This window comes from Equus quagga, chromosome 1, assembly GCF_021613505.1.
Source record: "Equus quagga isolate Etosha38 chromosome 1, UCLA_HA_Equagga_1.0, whole genome shotgun sequence".
Lineage (NCBI taxonomy): Eukaryota > Metazoa > Chordata > Mammalia > Perissodactyla > Equidae > Equus > Equus quagga.
In genome coordinates this window covers 70,534,739-70,558,505 of record NC_060267.1, presented here as the reverse complement: position 1 = coordinate 70,558,505, position 23,767 = coordinate 70,534,739, and the positions used below count along the sequence as shown (strand labels likewise).

General features: G+C 42.8%; 1 protein-coding gene across 15 annotated transcripts in view; it reads right to left on the bottom strand.

Moving 5' to 3' along the window:
• ZNF462 (zinc finger protein 462) overlaps nt 1–23,767 on the bottom strand; it is a 140,066-nt gene that overhangs the window by 106,320 nt on the left and 9,979 nt on the right. The window contains exons 1-2 of one of the 15 annotated variants that reach the window (XM_046638521.1): nt 10,858–11,190; nt 6,229–6,920 (exon numbers count right to left, since the gene is read on the bottom strand). The exons of 12 other annotated variants lie outside the window; for them this stretch is intronic. The gene's annotated coding sequence lies outside the window, so the exon portion shown is untranslated. Of the gene's footprint in view, nt 1–6,228; nt 6,921–10,857; nt 11,191–23,767 lie in introns of those variants that run through there. 2 more of the 15 variants (XM_046638494.1, XM_046638536.1) reach the window with 2 other exon arrangements.

Sequence of the window (23,767 nt, the reverse complement as noted above, 5' to 3'; positions counted from 1 at the left end):
TAAGCGAAAAGAAAAAGAACTCCTTAGAAAAGCCATTAAAATTCTCAAACACTGTGAGACTCTGAAGTTGTGACATTATCAGGTGAGACATGGGGATGCGCAGGTTGTATGAGAAGCTCAATGATGCCAGAATTTTAAAAAAGGTAAAAAGATAGTCAAAACCCAAAGCAAATAAAGCCTGTATTTCATACTCACGTAAAGAGCTACCTAATCTTTTGTCCAAGTTGCACTTTTGTTAAATGAATGCCAGGATTATTCTAGAACAATAGGAAAGGACCTCAAAGGGGACATTCCAAATACCGTGTGCTTGGATTTTCTCACACAGCTGTAGTTATTACAACTCTATTAAACCAGCTGCTAATAATTTTCAAATGGTCCATTAGTTCTACCAACGACCTTGGGCCACCACCAATTTCAGACCTCATCTTCACGTCTTAATCAACAGCCTCAAATGGAATCCCTTCCCCTTTCAATAGAAAAACACATTTTGAGGAAAAGATTGTTGATCACATAACTTCATTGTCATTAGGGAATCTGTATGATGTGGAATTTAACCTACAAACCCCAATCTTCCTGAAAGGAAAATGATGCCTCTGAGAGCTGCTTGTCTAAAGCAAGGTGAAAACTAAACTTTTTTAAAACATTTTTTTCCTTGTTTAACAGAACAGAATGCATAGGGCTCTGGAAAACTCTTGAACGTGCTTCAACAACAACGGGCACTCATCCAGAGCAAGAAAATGCCAGGAAAATACATCCTAAGTTACTTCAGATAAACCTAAGAAAACGTCACCTTCTCTATAATCAAGGGTGTGGAAAGGAAAAGAAGCTTACAAAAGTGATTTCATTTTCAGATGTGACTTATTAAGGGGACTGAAGATGATTCTACGAGAAATCAACACCAAGAAAACAAGATGCCAAGACGAGAAGGAATGTCCTTTTCTTAGGCTTGGAAGCGAAAATATTTTTCTCTCTCGTGACCATCTCAACTTCAAAAGCAGAAGCAAGGCATGTCAATCCGTATGGAGCTCCGCTGGCTGCTTACTATGTTTCCATTCTTTCCACAGAGAAGGGGAAAGGCAGCCCATTGTGTGTCTCCGCCAACAGAGATGAGAAAAAAAATATCACTTGTTTTTAAACTTTCAGAGGACACAGATAACTCAGGGAGAAGGAAAACACAGAGATGAATAAAGATTATTTTGGAATTATACGGTAGATTTTAAAAATCGAGAAAGTCGAAGAATTCAAGAAATATCAGAACTTCCAACAACAAAAAGCCTGGGCTTCATAGTTTGTGTGCTAAAGTGCTTTTTTTTTTTTTTTTTTGTCTCTTTTTCGTATTGCTTTAGCACTTCTGTTCCAGGAAGAACTTTTCTTCATTACTGTAAACATATCAATCTCTCATTTCCTACAAATTGATCATCTCCTTTTCATGCTGGTGTATTCTCTGTTCCACCTTTGACTTTTTACTAATTCTCATGAAATTAGCTAGAAATCTTGATTTCCTGTACTAGCTACATTCTTGGTCCAAAAAAAAAAAATTGCCTGCCTTATTCTTTACTCAAGCAGAAAGGTACAGAGGAAACCATCAGATATTAAGAATGCCATTTAGTCTTCCAGAATAAACGTGAGAAAGTGGCTTGGGGCATCTCTTTGTTCACTAGGCTGGCAAGTTTCCAGGCAAAAGTATTTGGTAATCTCATGATAATTGGACAACACAGTCCATTAGGCACTCCCTACGATGCAATATTGTTTCATGTCACAGCATGATGCAAGTGACATGAGCTTTGGTGTGGAGGACAAAGGCAGGGAATGACCTCTGGAATTCCATATCAAAGCATACGCCCTCTGACCTAGACACATGTGGCTAACCTGAGACAGTCACCAATATATGGAGGAAAGCCTAAGTGTGTCAGTGTGAATGGGGACAAGCCTCAAATATTTCTCAGCACAAATGATGTTTAGCCTAACTGCACAATAAAACAAATGGATAACCATGGTTGTGGACATAGGGAAAGAACTGGAGAAGGTAGATATGATATTTGATTGAGTGGTTTCACGTGCTATGTAGCACGCCAGCTTTTTATATGCCCCAAAAGGGCAGCTAGAAGTGGATGAAAGAATTTTCCTAAAGCTGTTTGGGAAACTCTTCCAAACCAAGGGACTAGAAGATCACCCTTGTCCTTAGAAGACATTCTTCACGTGTTGCTGGGTTGATGACTGGAATTTCTGAGGTACTTACATGCAAATGGTGGTGGAACATAGGCTGCCAACAGATTTGAAGAGTAAGGTCATCCACGGCCTCATCAAAGCCCAGAAAGCCTCATATATAGTTTTTGCTGCCTGAAGAGCTCAATGTTATCACCAGATTTTACCGCCTTTTAGCAGAATGTCATTCACTGATGCATAGGTCAACTAGGGCAGAAGAAGCCTAACCTAAGAATCCTGTAGGCATATTGGAAGGATGGCAGATGGAATATGAGATCAACGTGGAATCTAGTTGAGAGCACAAAAGCATTCAAAGAAATGGATATGCTCATTAGTTGGTCTGCGTATACAAATATGTCAATGCCACTTGCAGCTTCTTAAGGAAGTGATCCCGCATCCTGATCACCTGAGTACCCCAATAAGTCTGAAAGAATGGATGACAAGAAAGACATCCAAATAGCTTTATTTGGGGGAGTTGATCTTCAGCAATTAGAGAGAGCACAGAAGCCAAAGAAAATGCATTACAATGCACCAAGTCAGACGTGCCAACGTGGAGATGTAAACACTAGATTATGAGCTTCTAGAAGGCAGGGTCTGGGTCTTTCATTTCTGTAAACTCCAACATTTAGCACAAAGCCTGGCAAGTAGTCAGATGCTCAATAAATGTTTGAATAAGTGATCAATGAATGAATGAGTGTAAGACACGTAAGCCTGGTGTCCAGCATTCAAAAACAGGGAAAAAGGTTGTCTTTTTTCAACTGGCCAAAAAGAGTGAGCAGAGGAAGGCTGTGCTAACACCAACGGCAGCCACAAATCAAAGAAAAGGGAAGAGGAGGCACTGCCTAACAAAGAGAGTTCACCAGCCCTGTCTCCTTTTAACCAGCCTCCCCTGTACACACAGCACATCCCATCAACGGCATGACTTTCAAATCTGAACCACAGCAGCGGCAACAGCAACAACCTGAGCTCCATAACGATCCCTACAGGGGAGCAAAGAGACCAGGAAAGTTTTACAAGAGAAATGGAGAGGCAGCAATTTCTGAGGGCTCTCTTTTAAAAGGGTGGGGAGGAAGGGCGTGTACGCAGAGTGGAAATACCGACTTCCACCTAGGTGCCCCATTAGGCCCATACTTCGCAAAACCAGGTGTGTGCAATTTGCTTATTAAAGTTCTCACCCTGGGGCAACTGACAAGACTCATCAGTCCTGGAAGACATGCGCTATGACCCCAAGGCAAGTTAAAGCATATCTGGAATATTTTAAGCTAGAAAGAGAATCTTTTTGTTAAAGTGAAAGGGGATCATTTTGCTGAAACAATTGACTGGGAGGAAAAGGAATTAAGAATGGTTTGTTCCCAGTGTTGTGTAGACATTACACCATTAGCTTCCAAAACAAAGGCTCAAGGTGAGGTGGAGCCTCTAGAAGGAGCAAGGGAAATGGTTTTATTGATGATTCTATAAGCGGTAGCACTTCAAAAGGAAATGTTCCAGCAGAGAGCAAAAGCACCAAGGTGAGCTACCTCGCCAACTTGCTAAGTGGTCCACCAGTCAACACTCTTTTGAACACCAAGATCTCTTAGAAATCTGGATAACTTTCCCTCCTCGTTGGTTAATATGGTGGGGAAAAGAACACATGTGAAGTGGCCAGTGGGGACAGATGACAGTGGCACTCCTTAAAAGGAGCTCTCTGCAGCTGAAGATGCTCAAAAGCAAGAGAGCTTCAATTCTGTTTTCCAGGCCAGCCAAGAGGAGCACACGGCTGCAAGTGCAGGGGGGGAACGACAGCAGGCTTGTCTATGTGGTTATCAGTGGCATTCATCTCAAATTAGAGGACAACAGATCGCTCTGCCCGTGAAACACAGCTCCCTCCCCACCAAACACTGACCCTATTCAGGGCAAAGTACTATCCCACATACTTTGTTTGTACATAGGATAAGCAGAGCAGAGCTCTGGCGATGGGTGCTCCACATCCTGCAGCTACAGAACAACCCTCATGTGCCCACTCTGCGAGACCATCACAAATTCATGGCACACTTTGGATCACCAGGCATTTATACCCCAGGTGTCCCCACAACAGATTATCTTTGGAAGCGGAAAGGGTTCCGAAATTATACTTAAAACCTTGTGAGGGTCATATTACAAGCCAATTTACCACCAAAATTTTTTCTTCTAAATGTACTACATAAACTATGAAAGGATAATCCAAAAAGTCCTCTTGAATCAGTTTCATCATTCTAACTATATGAAATCTACAGATTCTGATATGTTGCAAAGCAATATGCTCTCTGTGAATTTTGTGATACACAGTTCATTTTTCTCATTAAAAGAAAGAAAAGAAAGTAAAGGAAAAAAATATACACTGTGGATTTGGCTTTGTTCCTCAAGACCTGGGGAGTTTTTGTGCTCCTTAACAACTTAGTTACTTTGAACAAGTCCCTTAAATGTTCTTGGAGTCAATTTCTCTGGCCATAAAATGAGATTAAATAAATAATCTCCAAGGTTCCTTCTAGTTTCAAAATCACGTGTTATAACAGGTAGGAAACTTCCAAGGAAAAAATCTTGGAGCTGTGATGGTCAGGACACCAGGCTCCTAGCTGTGTGACCCTGGGCAAGTTTATGACCTCTCTGAGCCTTCTACAGAGGGAAGGGATTTAGTAGATGGTCTAGGAGGTCCCATAGAGCATGCCGGCAATGAAAGGCAAACTGTGGACAACATGTAAGAACAGGTAAGGAGGTGGTAGTGAAACAGGGAGTTGAGCTATCCCTCACCAACGTCAAGGTTAGACCATATGAACGATGCAGAAAGAGAGCTCTTCAGGCTAGTTGACAAAAATCATGGTGAAAACTCTATCATTGGTTCAAATTGCTACTTAACAACCTAGTCACCTTGGCTCAGTCACTTGGATAAGCTGTTCTGAATGAGAGTCCCGTGCTGACTAATATCCTCTTCTTGGACTTAAAACAATTGGAAATAGGAAGTCTTCGTGAACACGAACTGAAGAAGTGTTTTGGTAGGGAGTAAAACGTATGATTTTAAAACACGTAATCTGAAGGGACAGCAATCGTGGGTGAGTGCCACCGCCTGTCATTTACCCTTGCCCGCCTACTTCTGCCTTCTCTGCCTGATCTCCACGCTCCTTTCCAACAAGCTGAGACAAGGCGCAGAATCCTCAAAGCGGAGCTCCAGGCAGTCTCCACCAATCAATCAAAATTGGCACAAGAAATAGAAGCTATTTGCCAACCCTGCTGTAGTGGAGTCAGCAGAGATGGCCAAGGCAGGAAACTGAAATTCCATTTCAGCCTTCTCTAACTAACTTCTTACACGGTGGACTTTGGACAAATCACTTTAGCCTTTCCAGAACTGCAAAGCAAAGAGGTTGGGCAGGATGACTTCACAGATCCATTCTAGCCTGGGATTTCATTTCTGTGAGTATAACTAGCGACTTTACATTCAACGCCGATGACACTAATTCCTTCCCTTCTGGACCCTCTCTCCTGTTTTTGTGGCTGATGCTGCTGTGGACCCATGGATCATGACTTAGAATGCACTCTCAGACTATGTCTGGATGCTGAAGGCGGCAGCCCAGCATTTTATTTATAAAACTGAGATTTAGTATCATTGCCAACATGCAGTGGCTTGAATCCTCAGAGCTCGATACCCTTGAGTCATTATCAACTTTCGAAATAGGCGGCACATTCGCTCAGTTGAACAGAAAGACATTTCAAGCTTTAAAATAATTTTGAATTTTTTATGGAAAGACAGAGAAAGTTTAAAGAGTGGTCGGGTGAGGTAACCATCTCAACCACCTTCCTACCACCCATCTCTCATTTTTCTTCTGTGCTAAATCAGTAACGCTCAATGAGTCATTAGGCAGCTACCGCCTCTCATGCTAAAGCCAACAGACCAGGTTCTTGGGTATGAGTTACCTCTTGATTATTATTTAGTAAAACGCCAACTATTCAAGTCTGTTATTTTATTCAAAATAGGCGTCACACATTTTTTAGGCTACTTGGAGCATACTTTACCTTTTCCTTGGGAAAACAAAGCTTCCATCTATCTAGATGAAGAAACGTCCAAGGAGCAAATCACTATGAGAACTCATGACTCCCTCTGGCATCCTCCCCTTCTCTCCAAGTGGTTTATGTGAAGGTAGGGGGTGGGGGTGGAGGTAGGAACTGGAAACGCTTATGAATCAGATGAGTCCAAAACACCAAACAGTCCTCACACGAGTCCCACGGGCAGGAGAGCCAATGCAAGTTGTCCTTGTTCTAAAGCCTTTGTTAGCACGAGCTCTGTACCATCTGCCTAAAGGGTGACCTAATGCTGATTTCTGCTGGGGCAGCTGGCACAGGACAGGATCGTTTGCCACAGTGATCTGAGTCACTTCTCAGCAACATCTCGGGGTTAACAAGATCACATGTTCAGCTGCTACTTAAGGCCTTGGAGGTACTTCAACCTCTTAACTTGGGTAAGCATTAGAAGCCTAGTAGGTAGTGTCCAAGTCCTCAAAATAACTTTGAAGAGACTGTCTTCCATTCTTGGAGCTTCTCAGCATGCCAAGGACATGAGCATGAGTTCTTCAGCCATGACCACTGTTTTCTGTTACAAACAAATAACTGTCCATGAGAGAAGTTTCCTCAACTTGCTTCCTTCTACTCAACTGTTTCTTGTCTTCTACTTCTAAAACCACATTCTTCTCACGGACTCCCTATGAGACCTTTAAAGTTCGAAGGAAGAATAGAGAAAGAACATCAAATATCCTTAACAGTAATTGTCCTGTAGCCACTCTCTTTAATGTGTGCAGGATTTTTTGTGGTAGTAGTGGTGACAATTGTTTGGGAGACAGACAACACGTAAAGAAAAGAAATAATTTCCTTGTATTGTCTCAGGAAGCCAAAGTGTCTGATCTGTCAAATTTTCCAACTGGGTTCTTTTCCTTTTTTGTTGAGATGAATGCAGAAAACGTCCTTAAAAGGTTACGTTGACCACACACATTGCTTTGAAGCAGAATCTTCTTCTTTCCAAGTCACTTCTTATCTCTTGGGGGCAATATTTACTTAGCTGGTTCAGTCATTCATTCATCCACTAACCACAGATAGAAGATCAACTACTTATCTACCAGGCACACTATTAGACCCCAGATCAGGGTGATCCTGGAGTTAAGGTCATTCTGGTTCACAAATGGGTCAGTTAGCTGTGGCCCGTTATCAGAGGCAGTAACTTTAACACAGGCCAGGTGGGCAGTCAGATGGAGCAAGTCCTTGGTCAACAAGTGCATCTCTTCATTGTTAATGGAAAACAAAAAACCCAGAAGCTAATTGGGTGGATCAGCACCAATTTCCTTAGATATAGAAATCAACATAATGTAACTTCCCTTTGTTTCTGCCAAAGACATTGCTATGAAAAACCTGCATCCAATTTAACTGATGAATGACAGATATTCTGCTAACATCGCCTCCATGCTGAGAGGGAGGGGATGGGGCAGTGGGGGATGGTGCTGGTAGTGCACAATAAGTAGCCTGCCACTAAGATGACATTTCCCAAACCTAAATCACTTGGTATACTGTACCCTTAAGGTGCCCTGGAGGTACTGAATTCCTGGGGAAGAAAAGACGAAAGCGTGTTCCCCAGCTCAAATTATTAGCAGCTACAAATATCAAGTTCTGACAGCATCTCTTTTCCTCTTCCTACTTCCTGCATGTGAGACATTAAAACAGAGTAGCTGTTTCTTCCTCCCTTACCAGCCTAATGACACTGAATTCCCAAGGCCAGTGGTTCGTAAATCTGGCTTCTAAGAACACACATTCGAGCGTCCCATCCTAGACCTACTGAATCCTTCTCCTGTGGTAGAACCTAAAACTCTATTTTTAACAACCTCCCTTTTGTTTCCAAGTTCTCAGAATGAGTCTGAAAATCACCTGGTTTAGGAAATCACTGTCCCATACCACAATTATGGTGATTTTTAAAAAACAGATTTAAAAGGAACTGTCCACACCCCATCTCACCCAACCCCACACACTTGTAGTTACTCAAACATTTTCTTTATGAGCAATGAAGAGAACAGAACAGCTTCCGCTACTACCACCCAAATATCCAGCAATTAGCAGACTAGCCCTACGGATTCTTTGGAATTCTGAAGCTGTAAAAATAAACACTGTGTCTGGTGCAAAGTTTGCTCAGCAGCCCCCATGGTTGTGTGGGCTCCCCTGTCCATCTAAAGGAACAAGCCAAGGCTGCTGATTCCAGGTAAAATGATAAATACGTCAAAGAGCCTTGGTATTAGACTCTGGACTCCATCCACACTTTAGACAAAAAGATTTACTGATCCCGTGTTGGCAATACAAAAATAATAATATAAAAATAAAATCACCTGCCATTAGGCAAATCTAATCTAATCTTTCCTTGCAGTAATCATTTTACTCAGGGTACTTCAACATCAAACTTGGCCTAGCATGAACTAATGATGCGGGCCTTAGGTACAAGGTACTTTGGGAAAATGCAATTCTTTAGAATAGGCTGGGATGAAATGTGAGCATTAAAATCAGAATCAGTAAACAGGACCATGAAGAGAAAAGCCTTTTCATTCTCCATCCATACACCATTCCACCCTCACTGGGCCAGCCTTGATATGCTCTCTCCTTCAGAGAGGCTGTGACTTTCCTGCTATTATCCTAGTCTTGCTTTAACACATACTTTATATTAGAATGCGTTCCAGGAAGCATATGGCAACAGAACTAGGTCAACCATTAACCAAATAACAGGAAACTGCTCTGCAGCGCACACCCTTCAAAAGCTGGCTTAATGAGCTGGCTCTTCAGAATGTGTCCTTCAGTGAGGTTGGAGCTAACAGTATCCATGGGTTTCTTTAGTTCTGCAAGGTCACCTCATACCTAGAAGGCTTCTGCACATACTAGACTTTCAATGGTCTAAATCATTCCATTCAAATGTTCAAGAACTAAAGTCAAAGGTGAAGAAGCAGCTTTTCTGAACCTGCTTGACCATCTTCAAAGAACATGACCATTGTCCTGGTTCCATTGCTTCATCCCTTCAATTCTGTTAAGTTGATAGGAAACACATTTACTCATCTTTTCTTTTTCTAACTTTTTTCCCCATATTCCTTGAAGTTTCCGTACCACCAATTTATCCCATGAAATACACGCCACAATCCATTTAGACTTAATGGGTCCAATAAAGTCTTGGAAAAAGATCTGTCTTTCCTTTTCTCTTATAAAACTACCAATGAGTTTCCTCCAGAACCGCCAGACTTGAATCGTTGAGTATTCCTGCGTTTGAATTTTTTCCTCTCCAATGTTTCAGACTCTATTCTATGAAATCTGACTTTACAATGCCCTGAAGACTCATTCAGGATCATACTAGTAAACTGTCATCCTCAAAGATTATCCTTCAAGAACCAAAGTCTCCTAGGCTTCTTTAACCTAGATTGCAATCTAGATATTCTGACTTCCAAAATATATTTACTATGGGTTGTAGAGTTGGGAGTTTCTCTTGATTAAGAACTTACATTGACTCTTATTTTTAAATTAAAATGTCAGGGTCAAATCTCCACTAAAGTTGAATGCTGTATGCTAATGAGATCTGGAATAGCAATCATTGCTTAGAAGAAACTAAAGGATAACGTTCAGTTTCAGAAATTGAGGTGTATTTAGGGAACAGATATTTAGGTGCAACATGACCTTCTAAAAAGTGCTGGATTTTGGTTTACACACCTACTGACTAGAGATCTCTGCCCTAGGCTCTGTGCAAGGCACTGATGATAGAGAGATGAAGAAGGGAGACCCTGGGCCTGCCTTTCTGTATCTTCTAGTCTAGTCCCATTCCGTAATTGATCATGAGACAAACCAGTGGTTGGCCTTCAAAGTTGACTTGGCTAAATTTTAACTAGCTAAGGTCTTTTTCCCTGAAAAGAGTCAACAAGGCCTCATTGAGGACCAACATAAGGAATGGCACACTGGGTTAAAGGTCAAAGGAAAGAAGCTTGTAAGAGTCATTCATATCATGCAGGCTTTGGGATTCTGGGCACCTAAATATCTCCCAGCCATGCTATTCTTGGGGAATGTCAGGCTTTTCTTTGAAAGCAGTGAGTTGTGTAACCATAGTCAAAACAAAAAAAAAAAACCCAGAACTTCATCTAAGGAATTTAATAAATAATCTATTACAGAATGTTCAAGACACTGAAAACAGAGGTTAAGGTACTCTTCTTCCCCTTTACCAGATTTTGGAGTCATGTTTCATAGAGGAGCACAATGGCTTTTAAAAGTCACCATATAACAAAAGATACTGCTCAGCCTCTAAAGCCAAGAAGTTCAATGTTTAGCAATCCCACCAGTTCAAGCTTCAAGGAGCCCCTAACAGGGATTTCCTGTGGACTCAAGGATATTCTGACTCCTAATCAGATAGTCATTTTTTAACAGTGCTCTGCCTAGGATAAGTGTTTTTATGAAAACGTAAGAATGCAAGAAAATGGAATTCATATTTTTTATGTGCCCACTATATGTCAGGCTCTGCACCAGAAACTTACATTCATGATCTTATTTATTCCCCACAAGAAGCATACAAAGTAGATTTTTTCCCCCAGCTAAGGAAATTGAGGATCACAGATTAAATCATTCACTCAAGGTCACACAGCTACTCACTGGCTATGAGGTCTATGTTCTTTCTACAACATACCATGGCCTTCACTGCCAAGGTCTTCACGGGCCTCCCAACACTGATAGCAAAGGGTTCCCTTAGATGTGGTCTCCATGAGTGCTAGAGTCAAGTGTTCCTTCCCAGAATGAGAGCGCGCTGCTCCTGACACAATCTCCAGAACGCTTGAAAGATGGTCTAGTGTTTCTCAGAGTGCCCAAACACTGATGATGGAACAAGGTCAGGCCAGTTTCTAAGATACAAAGCAAGATGAACTCAGCGAGTCCTCCTGCCAATTGCCCTCGTCCTTACTCATCTGCTGGAGCATGCCAAGGCCTGCCTGGAATGACGCAGGCTAGGGTCACCATGGGTGATCCTATATCCCTCCAGATTGCTACAAAATAAAAGCTCAGCACTGACAGGGGCTGGCTCCCTGAAAGCTCCTCAACATTGTTTCACAGGAATCAAACTTCTTAAAGATAACTAGTTCATCCGTCAACCTCAGCAATCAGCCCAGGAGGTCCAGAGCAAAGCAGAGGTCTAAAGGTAAAAGGTCTAGGAACCCATGGACCTAATCCATCTAGGGAGTCCAGGTCCCGACACTGCCATCTGGCCATTCCTTTTTAATTCAGAAAGGAAGCACAATGTTTTATTTTCCCTTATACTGAAATTCTGGCTACAAACACATTTAAATAGAGAAATATGGATGAATATCACAGTTATGAAAGGCCAAACAGATGTCATTAATAAAAACGCACCCAACAACCACTCTTTCTACTCGGGCAGCTCCAGAAAGGCAGGATTGCTGAAATTCAGAGCTACTTCACATAAACAAACATAAAGCCCACACTTGGGTTAGGAGATGTGGCTAATTTTAGAGGACAGCTTCATATCTCATGAAACGGAGCCTGGACTCCTTGCCAGTTTAATGCAACCCTCACACCTACTTCTAACCAATTCCACCTCAAAATTTTCTCAACGATGGAAAACAAGTGGTCAGGTGGTTGAAAGAAGGAATTCATTCCTGCGCCATGAGGTCTTCACAGATAACCTGTCCAGCCTGCTCTAGCCCCCGGGCTGCTGAGGCACTCCACTACGGCTGACATTGAGAATTTCAGCATTTAGGAACATTTGATGACAGTCAGGCCTTGCGGTGCTTCCGCCGATCAGCATCTGAGAGTATTCATTTGAGAGAGGCTGTGAAAATCCTCCTGAGCAGGCAGCAGAAATCAAGAGGGCTCTTGGTGATCAAGTACAACTCCGTTGGTCCCATTCCTAGGAAAGCTCTGGAATACTCCATGCCTCGCATGCATACAGGATGTAATCTCAGATATTAGAAATGTCAGGTATCATGTTCAACTGATATAAGAATCCACTTTTCCAAGTCAGTGAGTTGTGCGCTCTCTCTCTCTCCCCCTTTAACACAGCTGTGAAGTCCACTGAATGTCCAGCCAAGAGTACTTGTGAATTTCCTCCCCTCTCATGCCAGTGAGAGGACCCGGTTCCAGCCGGTGGCTGGATGTACTTGCTCATCAGCTTTCAAGTTTAACAAGGAAAAACAATCTACCCCTCAAATTGTAGAAGCTTTCTTTCCAGGCGAACTAGACAATCCTGATGGCTCTCTCCAGTTACATGGCAATTATGTAATTGCTAAGCCCCTGCAGAATCACGGTAACCTCCTCAAGCCTTCTCCTAACTACAGCCGCGGCACAATGTTCCGAGATGATTGCAGCCTTTGAACGGATGGCTGGTCTCGAAGCTGAGCACAAAGGGACGTACAATGGGATTCCATCTCCAGCACAAAGATGCTCCTGCCTGACGAAGCCCTTTCTCCTCCTCCCAGTCTGTGTGGCTCACTCTTGCCTCTGCCCGCCCTCCATGTGTGTGGAATGTGGCTCACTGTTTACGCTGACAGGTTCCAAAGGAGGCAGAAAATCAGCTGAAGTTTTGCATGGACCATGCACAAGGTAATCATTTAACGCATAATGGGAAAGCTCCAGAAGAGGACAAGATGCAAGGGGGGCGGGAAGCATCTCTCTAGGCTTCCTGCACTGGCATGAAATGAGTGCTTCCCTTCCTTCTGCCAGCTCCAATCCTTCATGTTGACATTACACATCCTGTACTGGAGATCCACCCCCACGCTGCCGCTTGCCCAGCTGAATTATCTCCTGCGTCACAGCGGTGGTAACAGAACTGCTGGCTCGGCAGACCTGAAAGCACCATTTCAGTGCTTCATGCATTCAGCAACTGGACATATTACCAGAGCGTCCGGGCTGGTTTGTGGCCCTCTCAGCAGCCACACAATACTCGACCTAACCTTCTGCTAACCAGATGGTCTGCTTGCCTCTTGGGACCAAACCATTAAACTTTACTTTATTAAATTCTATCAAAATGTGGGGACAGTGTACAGCAGTGTGTCTGGTTCATCTCCAACAGGGTTGCTAAGATGAAAATGACCTAAAAATAACTGGAAACTCTATTTCACACCAACAGAGAACAAGATATTTTGGAGTAAATATTTAAATGATCTGCCAGATTACGTACCCCCGCAGCACTGGCTACATGGTTAGTGAATTATATTGTAAATATATACCCACAAAGACGCAGAAATGCCTGCCTCTAAACAGGCATCCATTCTCAATGCCTTAAGCCACAGTTCACCATCCCCCCCCCCCCCCCCAGGCTATTTAAATGTGGCTAAGGACATCCATCTCCATCATAATCACTCCAATTACCAAAACAAAGAGCCTAACACAACTGACAGAGATCCCACACGCCCTGAGTTCAACCACCTAGGCACCCGGTGGGGAGCATGCCAGGTACTCAAAAGGCGCTCAATATATGCTTGGTGAATGAATGGGCACATATTTCTTATACACAACAGCATCTATAAAACACGTTTTAGGACAGTGAAGACACTAAATTCTTTCCAACTCTGTGGCCGTGCCACAACTGCTAACTAGGTGTGCAAAGCCGGGCAGCAGATGAATGATAAGGAGCGCGCCCTGTGCACCAGAGGCACTGCAGGGCCACTAACTGACCACTGCAAATGAACTGCAGAGGTGGCCACTTATTGGGTCCCTGGCCGGGTGCTGGGTGCTCTACGTCCGTAATGCCTCTCAGCTTTCGCTAGAGAGAGAATCATGTTATAAACATAAACTGGAGGCTAGGAGCAAATTAGGAACTCTCCCCCAGTGAAACAAATCACTTTTATACTACTTTGTGGTCACAGATAAGTAGGGATCCTCCAACTTGAAAAGAACGGAACGCATGTAGAGGGGGCATTCCCACAAGTATCCCTTATCTAAGCTCAAAGAAATTGGAAAAATCTTTCTACTCCCAGAGCTTTTCGGGCATCCTCAGAAGTCCGAGTTTCAGCTCCTGCTGTTTCTCCTCGAATTTCTTATTATATTGAGGGCATTCCACATCACAATAACCACGACCACACATGGGTACACCTCCACTCCTCTACTTCTGGGGTCCACCTTCGAGACCAAAAAAATCTCTCACTTGAGATCCTCCTAGAGATCCGAACATTCGTGAATAAATGCATGGTCTTTTTTTCTCTCCTCAAATATCTCCGGACACAATTTTCAAGTGGCGACAAAACTTTTTTATAATTAAAAAAATACATTTCATTGATACCTCCGTCTCTCTGGAAATTTTCAGTGTCAAAATAAATAAGTTCTTCCTGGGTGGACTTTCACCTCTTAAAGGTGAAAACTCACTATGCTGTTTTCCCAAAGAATCACTCACGTGCTCCTCACCTTTGCCACCAACGTCACCACCACCGCCACCTCAGGCTGCCCCCAAGGAGGCCGGCGATGGCTGCTCTTCTGACTTGGAGCATACAGGGTTAGGTGAGTTCTGTCAGGCCCTCCCATCACCAGTCCACATTTTGAAATATCATCTACGCTGAAGGCACTCTAAAATTAGCCTCCTTACTCCTCAGATCTCAAAGCATCTGATATTACAGTACGTTAGTAAGACCAAGGAGACTCGGACTATTGAAATAAACATTTGCACAGAGAAGACCAACGCAATTCTAAGCAAGGCCGCAGGACAGTCCTCAGAGCTATCCTGAGCGCAGCCACAAAGAAGCATCCGATCCTCATAGAAAACAGCAGAGCCGGTACTTTCACTGCAAGAAGCACAATTTTCTTAGACAAATTATATTTGCCAGAATGATGCCAAACACTCAGAACAGTAAGAGCATCTTTCTTCCCAAAAGCTCCTAGAAGTTCACATCGATTCAAAATTGTTCCCCCTCAACACTCCAGGGAACAGCTTTGCAAGGCTGGGACAGGCTTTGTCAGCAGGTGGATGCACTTTTCCAAGAAGACAAGGCAGCATCCTTGGGCAGTTCACAGATCCTGCTGATCGGACACACACAGATATGGGGTGCAGCGTGGTCCACAGGCAGGCAGACCAGCAGCTCACCATCTGGAAAAGCCCACCTGTGAGTGGCCAACAGCAATGAGGACCTCCCATCACTTAAGGCAGACACGGCACAAAATTAATGAGGCAGGATTCAAAAAGCCGAGTTCAAGACCAAGGACAAAATAATTCCCATCTGGCAAAGCCCTGGGAGAAGATCTCTACCTCAGTTTCTCTATCAGTGAGGAAGGAAGAAACTACCATTTTTCGAGGGCCCATGATGAACCAGGACTCTTACACATATAATATTTTTTAGTCCTTATGTCAGTTCTTCAGAGTCTCCATTTTGTTGGGTAGAAATTCGTGAGAACAGAGAGGTTAAGTGACTTATTCAAGGTCACACAGCTAGGAAGGGATGGAGACAAATTTCATCCTGTGTTTGTGCAATCCCGAACAGTATGCCCTATCCACTACACACCACTTTTTTTTTCCTCAATGACGACACTTGTTCAAAGAACTGCATGTTCACCCAGAAATTCTGAGAAATTTGCCCTCCTGATGTTTCAGCAAAAATAAGCAGCTTTTCCCAGAGAGAACATATATACACATACATATTTATATATATAGATACATAAGTACATATATATTTACATATTCATATATACATACATACATACACACACACATCCATTTACACAGTAGCCAAGTTCCTAGTTATTCTTCAGACAGCTCCACTGCATTGAAGTTTACCCATGGTGTACAAATTTTAAGTGCATTATTTCCCCATACAACTGCATGTCACAAAGGGAAGGCTGCCAAGCGACAACCTGGCCCAGTGATTTACGGCGTCACACTGACATACCCACTTCTGATACAGGCGGTTGTTCGTATTTCCTAGAAATCATCGTCTTCATTTGAGACATAAACAGTCAACAATGTCCCCAGCAACGACATGTTCTTTTTCTACTAGAATCCACGGGCGCCAAATGTCATGAATTTGGGGTAAAGGAGGAGGTAATATAAAATTAAAAGCTCTCACTCTCTATTCCTCACACCTCCACGATCATGTTGATAATGCCATATCCTAAACACAGACGACTCTCTCTTTCATTTTAAGACTATGCCTTATAAAGTAAAAGATCTATTCAGATGAATCACATTAAATCTACTGAACAGGTTTCATGTGCTGAGGAAAACAATCTAGCCAATTTTGGATTTTTATGCCTCAAGATTCCCATTTGCTGCTTTATTAATCCTTTTCAGTCATATTTGACTCTTAAAAATTTAAGGATTTATTTTTCTGTAGACAACAACATAAACTACACAATACGTGCATGGCCATAGACAAAATAATATTGCTACCGTCCTTTCTACCGAAATGGGGAAAAGAGGATGGGAAGGTGGCAAGAAGGGACGAAGGAAGAGGGAAGAACATACTAGAAACCTTGGAAAGTCACTGTTCAAAAGCTGCGTCCAATAAAATCGCCACCACTTACCTGTGCTGGGGTCAATTTTGATAATTGTAGTTGACGTCTAGAAACGGGCTTTTGAATATAATTATCATGAAGCAGCAACTGGGCAATCACAACCTAATTAAGCCCACTGACTCGATTATCTTGTTTTTCCCCTAATAATCACATAACATTTAACACTTGCTAATTTCAGGACCTATGGGTGATGTTCATTCATTCTTAACAAGCTACAGCGACTGGTCAGAAAAAGAATGGGTGAGGTGCTCAAAGACTTCCGAGGAGTCAACTAGGGGTAGGAAGGAATTTCAGGGACAGCTGGCATCCATCTCTTCCTCAACACCACTTCCCTGCTCAGCCCCCCAAAATGACTAATTAGAGTCAGAGCCATGGGAAAGGACATGAATGATGAGAACTTCCGCGCCAGTGAAGGATACAATTCTGCTTTCTTCAAAGCCTGCTATGTTATGGGATCCATACAATGTGCTTTTTCACATTACAATGGAATTGTCTTTGAGGAGGTGATTTTCCTTTTGTTTTTTTTCCAGCATAAGGGAGGATCCCTCCAGCAGGCCTAAATACATAAACTTTGTACATTCCCCTCCTTGGTCACGCTCCAAGGCTCCCTCTCCTGCCTCGCCTCTCATGTTGAGTGTGTTCTCAAATTCAATGTCCAGTTCCCACTTGGATGTCACTGCACCCACAAAGATACATTGACCCGATTCACCTTCACTTTCTACAAATCTCCTGAGAGCAGCCTGGATTTTCTTTGGACCGGTCTTTGAGACAGGCTGGTCTGAGGGAGCATCTTTGATGGCTGAGCACTAGTGATTAGGGTCACAGTTTACGCTACCTAAGGCTGAGCACTGCCCTATTGCTCTTAAACAGAAATTCCCCCTGGAGAAGTGCATGCTTTGGTATAGTTCAATTTTACTCTCTTCGACTACGTAGTTATTTTCTCTGAGCCTTTTTCCCATCAAAGGCCTTTACTAAGAAAACAACGGTCTTAATAATTTTGGTAGACAATCATACAGACGACAGGTAAAAATGGGTGACTTGCTGGCCTCTTCTAGTACATTTTGCAAACAGGACACAGGCTTCCTACAAAGGTTTTGGGTGTGAGTCTGTCTGGGGACAGGAGATCACCTGAACAGATCCACAGCAGGGTTAAGATTTTACAAAACCACCACTAGTTGCTTCAAAGTTAGAGTCTGCTCAGCATTTAATGTCCGACCACCTGTCTGACGGCAAAGCTACTGTCCCGGAGATCTTAGGGACATTTGGATCTGCCCCATCTCCCTCAGTACAGCTTATTACTCTATTAAGGACATTTGTGGTCATCCATGAACAGCAGCCTTCTTACTGTACTGTGATGTTTCAGGGAGGGGCAAATAAAACCACAACATTCATCACGTCTCCGTGATCTAAACAGAGGACACGGTGATCAGTAAAGGACGTGGGGACACTGGCACCCATGTTCTGAAGAATATCTGCACTATTTTCCAAAAATGGCCATTAGACGGTGGAACTAACTTTCAAAAATGTGTGTGTGGCTTTTGAAAACATTTCTTGTGCTTACAGTAACCAGAGCCAATATAGGACACTGAGACTTTCAAAAGTGGCCCCAAGAAGGAAAAAAGGAAGATACTGTCTCTAATTAAAAAAAGTCATAGAGCTTATCTTTCTGCCATCATAGGTAGGTGCTCTTTTAAAATATCCACGTGGACAACTACTTTACACTACTGAGCTGGATACAGGTACAATTTAAAAATATTTATTCTCTACGTTTCTCCCACATGGTCTCTTGTCTTTTTTTCCCACCATCTCCTCTATAACTCAGAAGAACAAAAAGAGGGTATTCTAGTTAAACACACTAGTCAAGCTATTACAATAAGTTCTATCCCTCATATCAACTAATAGATTACAATTAATTTTCCATTATGCTCAGATTTCCTTCCAGAACACCAGGATACACTCCTGGCAGAAGCAACTGAAAGAGAGAAACCATGGGGAACATAAGCTATTAACATATTAAGTAATAATCAAGGCCAGTTCCCACCAGTCCAGAGCCAGGAGGTGGTTCCCCTGTGTGCGAATCCTGGCTCTCCCACGTCGTAACTCCACAACTTTGGGTAAACTACTCTACCTCCCCAAACTTCAGTTTTCTCTACCATATGAACAGTCCCTGGTTCATATGAAATGTTAAACAAACGTTACCTAGCATTCATATTAACTATGAGTCACCCCAGGAGGGGAAAGAGCATTCTGCTGAAGGACTATGTGATATTCCCACTCTGTAGAGGAGTTGGCAGGATTTTTGGATGAAGCAATCATATTTATTCTGCTTATAGACAGTAGGCTTACCCAATATCAGAAAGGACAGTATTGGCAGCAGAAGCGGGAGAAGTGCTTGCAGCTGAACTCTGACCATCAAATGAAAATGGTCTCTTCCAGACAGATCCCCTGCCCAGTGGTCACTATTATTAACAGTCTTCAGAGAAGACAATTTAAGCTAGAAACCATTGAAGAGAAAAGTTTCTGAGTGATACACACTTGTTACCGAAATCTTTACATATTCTTTAGCTGGGATCTACTTTGGCCATCTTCGGTCTATAACCCAGCATTCAAATTTTACCCCACATGAAAGACTCCTAGATCAGGTCCAATCTGGGTTGAGTGACTGATGCTCAACTGCTGACTAATTGGTCACAACACAGAGGGATGACGGAATTAAGGATTAGAATGGCTAAACATTCTGGACCACAATGGCCTTCTTTTGGATTTTAAAATGCCAGGATTGGACTGAAAGATCAGCCTGTGATGCCCAGCTCAAGCAATGGCTTCATCCCCGAATGGACACCCGGTAGTTATCATGGTCCACTCCTTTCCCTTCTGAAATCAGCATGCCTTTGTTCTTCGTTTCTTCTCACACCCACTGCGTAGGGAGAGGAGCTCTATGGAGAGCTTTAGAGAGGACTATCACATTTTCTGCCCATTAATAATGCAGCTATTCTCTACTGTGCTCTATTCTCTACTTCATTTTCCAGGAAAATCGCCACCAAGGCCTACTTAACCAGTTCCTTCAAGTTTCCACCTGCCCTTTATTGAAGGGCTGTATCTGTAACCCTGAAGTCACAGAAATTGTCTTCCAAGCCCAGTTCCATTTTTCACAAGAAGGGCTGACCAAAGAATGTGGGTCTGAGCACTGGTCTTCATATTTCACATGCAACAGGTACCAAATTACAAGGTCTTTTTCCACTTGCTTATCGTTTTCTTAAAAGCAATGCCTTTCTTCTTCCTGGAGACTCTTCCCAATGAACAGACCTCTTCTATTTTGACCTGTCAATCATCCCCCTGCCTCACTTCTCCCTCCTTTCCTTCTCCCATCCCAGCAGTCTCTCCTCCCCAGCAAATTTCTACTACATAATTATGGCAATGCTTTAGCCTACTTTTCTGTTAGCTTAACAACCCTGTCTATTTTCTACTTGTGCTGATGCTCCTGTTTGCTTTTCTGACGGGCTAATCCGTGCATCCTTTCAAGGCCTAACTTCTCCTACCATGAGAGCAGCTGGAGCTCGAATTCACAGGTGCCTTCCAAAGCTTTTCATTAGCAATAGAAATGAGCCGGTTTAGAAACCCATTTCTTAATCTGCAGGTGAGTACCGGAACCTTTGTGCAGCAAACATCTCTCAAGGATCCCACATTGTGCCACTGCACAATTATTTTCTGAGTAATAAGGACAATGTTAGAGGCATATTTGTAGTGTCAAAAGGGAGACTGTTCCCTCAGAGGAAATCAGGCTCCTAACCCCCCTGCCTCTGGCATTTCCCAGCTCAAGAAAGAAACACTCAGCTGACATGAGCAAAACTGAAGAATAACGACTTGACCTTCTTAAATCTGAACAGGGAAGAGAAGAATTCCGAAATTTGAAGGCCTTAGCTTGTGTTCTGGTTCAACTGGCCAGACAAGGGCTTAGGGAGCGAGTTTGGCCTTCCCCAGCTGGGCTCTGTGGCAGATAAGCCTCTCCACAAATCCTGGGCTTAATTACTTCTGACACAGTTGTCTCGCCTGGGCCTCCAGCTCCTTTTGTGCTCAAACCAATCTGAATCCAAAGGTAAGTCTTTGCTTACTCATCTTGGACAAACGCTTAATTTCCTATTAAGCGATCCTACAACATTTGAATCAGGATCCATTGGTTCCTAGGAGACCCTTCCCCATCTTTCCTTGCCTGATCTTTGTGAAAAAGTCTACTCGAAAGCCTGGCAAGTAACTTTCTGAATTAAGCAGTCTTTGTCTTCCAGTGTTTATTTTTTGGACAAATATGTACCTACCAACCTTCCCTTCACCCCCAAGAGCGGGCTGTGCTCTTTCAATGAAGTTGGGGGCAAGATGTGGCCAGGCACAGCAGAAGTATTTTATTAATATCCAGAAGCCACATGCAGTGAACTGAACAAGCAAACACATGAAAGCAAGGAAATCAATACCGAAATACTCATGACCTGGCACACAAAGAAACCCTCTCTCCAAGAATAACTCAAGAAAAAATGTCTCCAGCTAGGAATTAGGCAAGAATGCTTTGAAGACACCAAGTAATTGCTCACCAGAATTAAAAGACAACGCACCTACAGGTGACCGTACTGGTCCCTCTCGGACACCACGCTACCTGTTGTCTTTCTAAGCCCTGAAAAACCCAACTTTGTGTTGGGGCCACCCATCCAAAGACTAAAAATCTTATGTATGCTTCCACTGATAAGCGCACGAGCCCTTAGAAAGTAGATAAATTTTATGATACTATTTCCAAGCAGAAAACGTAAATCTGAAGCGCTTCCAATTGACGCTCTAGTTATCAGTAAGTGCAGCTCTGCAGATACAAAGTTCAAGGGGACAGAAGATTCAAAAGAGCTTCCTTGTAAACTGCACATACAACTAAATTCATAAAAATCCTTTTTCCCTCACTCGGAAACTTCTCCTGCTAGGTCTTTGAAATCCAGGAGACAGTTCAATTTAGGATTATCTTCTCTCCGATGCACCGCCCCCCAAAGTTTTTTTTTTCTTCCTTCAGTACTGGCATGCAAACCATGCTGTTTTAACTTCTTTCCTGTTCTCCCAGTTCTTCTGGAACATTTTATTTTCGACAGTCAACTCATTTGGAGGAGTGCCACACTGAGGTTCAACTGTTTATAGCGTTAACTGTGTTTCTGCCAGAAGTCCACATCCAGCCCTACCTTCTCTAGACAGCCTCCTGGATTTAGAATTTATGCTTTCGTTTGGAAGAAGCTTAGAAAATGTGGAAACTTCCAAACATCACTCTTCTTCTTTACAAAATTACTTTCACTTGTCCAAGAGGAGTCAGAAATGGAAACCCATTTCACCCTTCCTAATGCACTGTCTCATCTCTCTCTCATGGTTAAATGCGGCCTGTGTTGTCAAAGTCATTTTAAGGATAACATGTGTATGTTGGGGAATGGGAGATAGCCAGCCATTGGTCTGCAAGAGAGAACTGGCCTCCAAGAAGTTACATGGAGGGCACATTTTTGGATGAATCCAGAACAACTGGAAAATCACCAGTAATTGTTTTAGACTGGATTTCACTGTCTTGGCCATTCATCGCTATTACAAAATGGCATCTCTGAAAGAAGCCAATTTAAATCTGCACCACGTTGCAAAACAGATCCTCAGAGTCCAATTGTGGGTACTTTTGCAAGTTGTAATAGACCCAGACAAACTTCCAAAGAAGGGCATTTGAAAAGGACTCCCAAGTCCTGGATGACAGAACTCAAGGAGAACAGGACAAGTAAAAGAAAAGCACAGCCACAAACCCAGCAGCCAAAACTTGAGTGAAAGTCACACAAATAAAACCGGCCTCTGGAGCGTATCACTTCTATGAAAGAAATCATGCCCCCCAATATATGTCAAATTCAACTAACAAAAATCAATACTCCTGTCCCGCTAGTGTCTGATCACAGAGTTTCACAGAGAGCTCCCACCCTGCGGAGGAGAACTGGCGGTTCACAAACCGCTACAATCCTAGGCAGCGGGGTAGTCGAAAGGGCACTGGGTTGGGAGTCAGCCGACCTGAGTTCTAGGCCTGGCTTTGTTACAACTGAACTTTCTGACCTTGTTCAAGTCACTTCACGTCTCTGTGCCAGTTTCCTCTTCAGTAAAATGTAGGGGGAGGGGGAGATTTGAAATAGACAATGTCTCTAAGGCATAGAAACAACCAGCTTCTCAATTAGAAGTTCTGATTAGTGAATATTAAGTACTTAATATTCATCATTTATGACGTCCCCGTTAGCCAACTTTTAAATGATGGTTATGTTAATTTCTACTTGGGAAATAGTATTTTTGTCCAACACCCCAAAACCTCAGCTTAATCTTGGTGCTCCCTGGAGTTCTTTCATATTACAATAAATGCATCTTTTCTTTTCTTTTCTTATTTTTTTAAGCAACCTTCCCCAAACTAAGACTTGTGCTATTAAAAGAGCTTAGAACTTCCCATTTCCTTGCTAGGGCTAAAATTAAACTGTCCATTCCTTAGGGCCCAACATAACATCTGCCAGATGTCTTGGCATATCACACAAGAAGAGGAATTTTCTTCTAGCATTATCTGCTCTCCCCTCTGTTTTCTCATGATTGATTAATAGGTCACCAACACCCAGCTAATGTTTCTCTCGAAGCCACCAACTTCATAAGTATGTGAGCCTCACAAGATACTTGCTTGCACACACATACACACACTCACCCACTTACAGAGACTGATTTTCTTCCAGTTCACTGGGTTTTATCAATATACCTTAGAAATATTTTCCCACTTCTTTTGAATTTCCTTCGTTTCCATATACCAATCATCCCATCATATACTCATGTCAGACCCTTTGCAAGCTGAGTTCATTATTTACATATTTCCTAACTTGTGAGTGTGGCATTGTGAAATAGCATCTCTGTTCTCCAGTCATCAGCTTGAAACATTCAATGCAGCTTTGTCAATGCTCTGTCTCCTGAGACATGAACTCTAAGTCTGATAAAGGCACATACCACAAAGAAGATAAGTAAAGTTACCTTCACTAAGAAA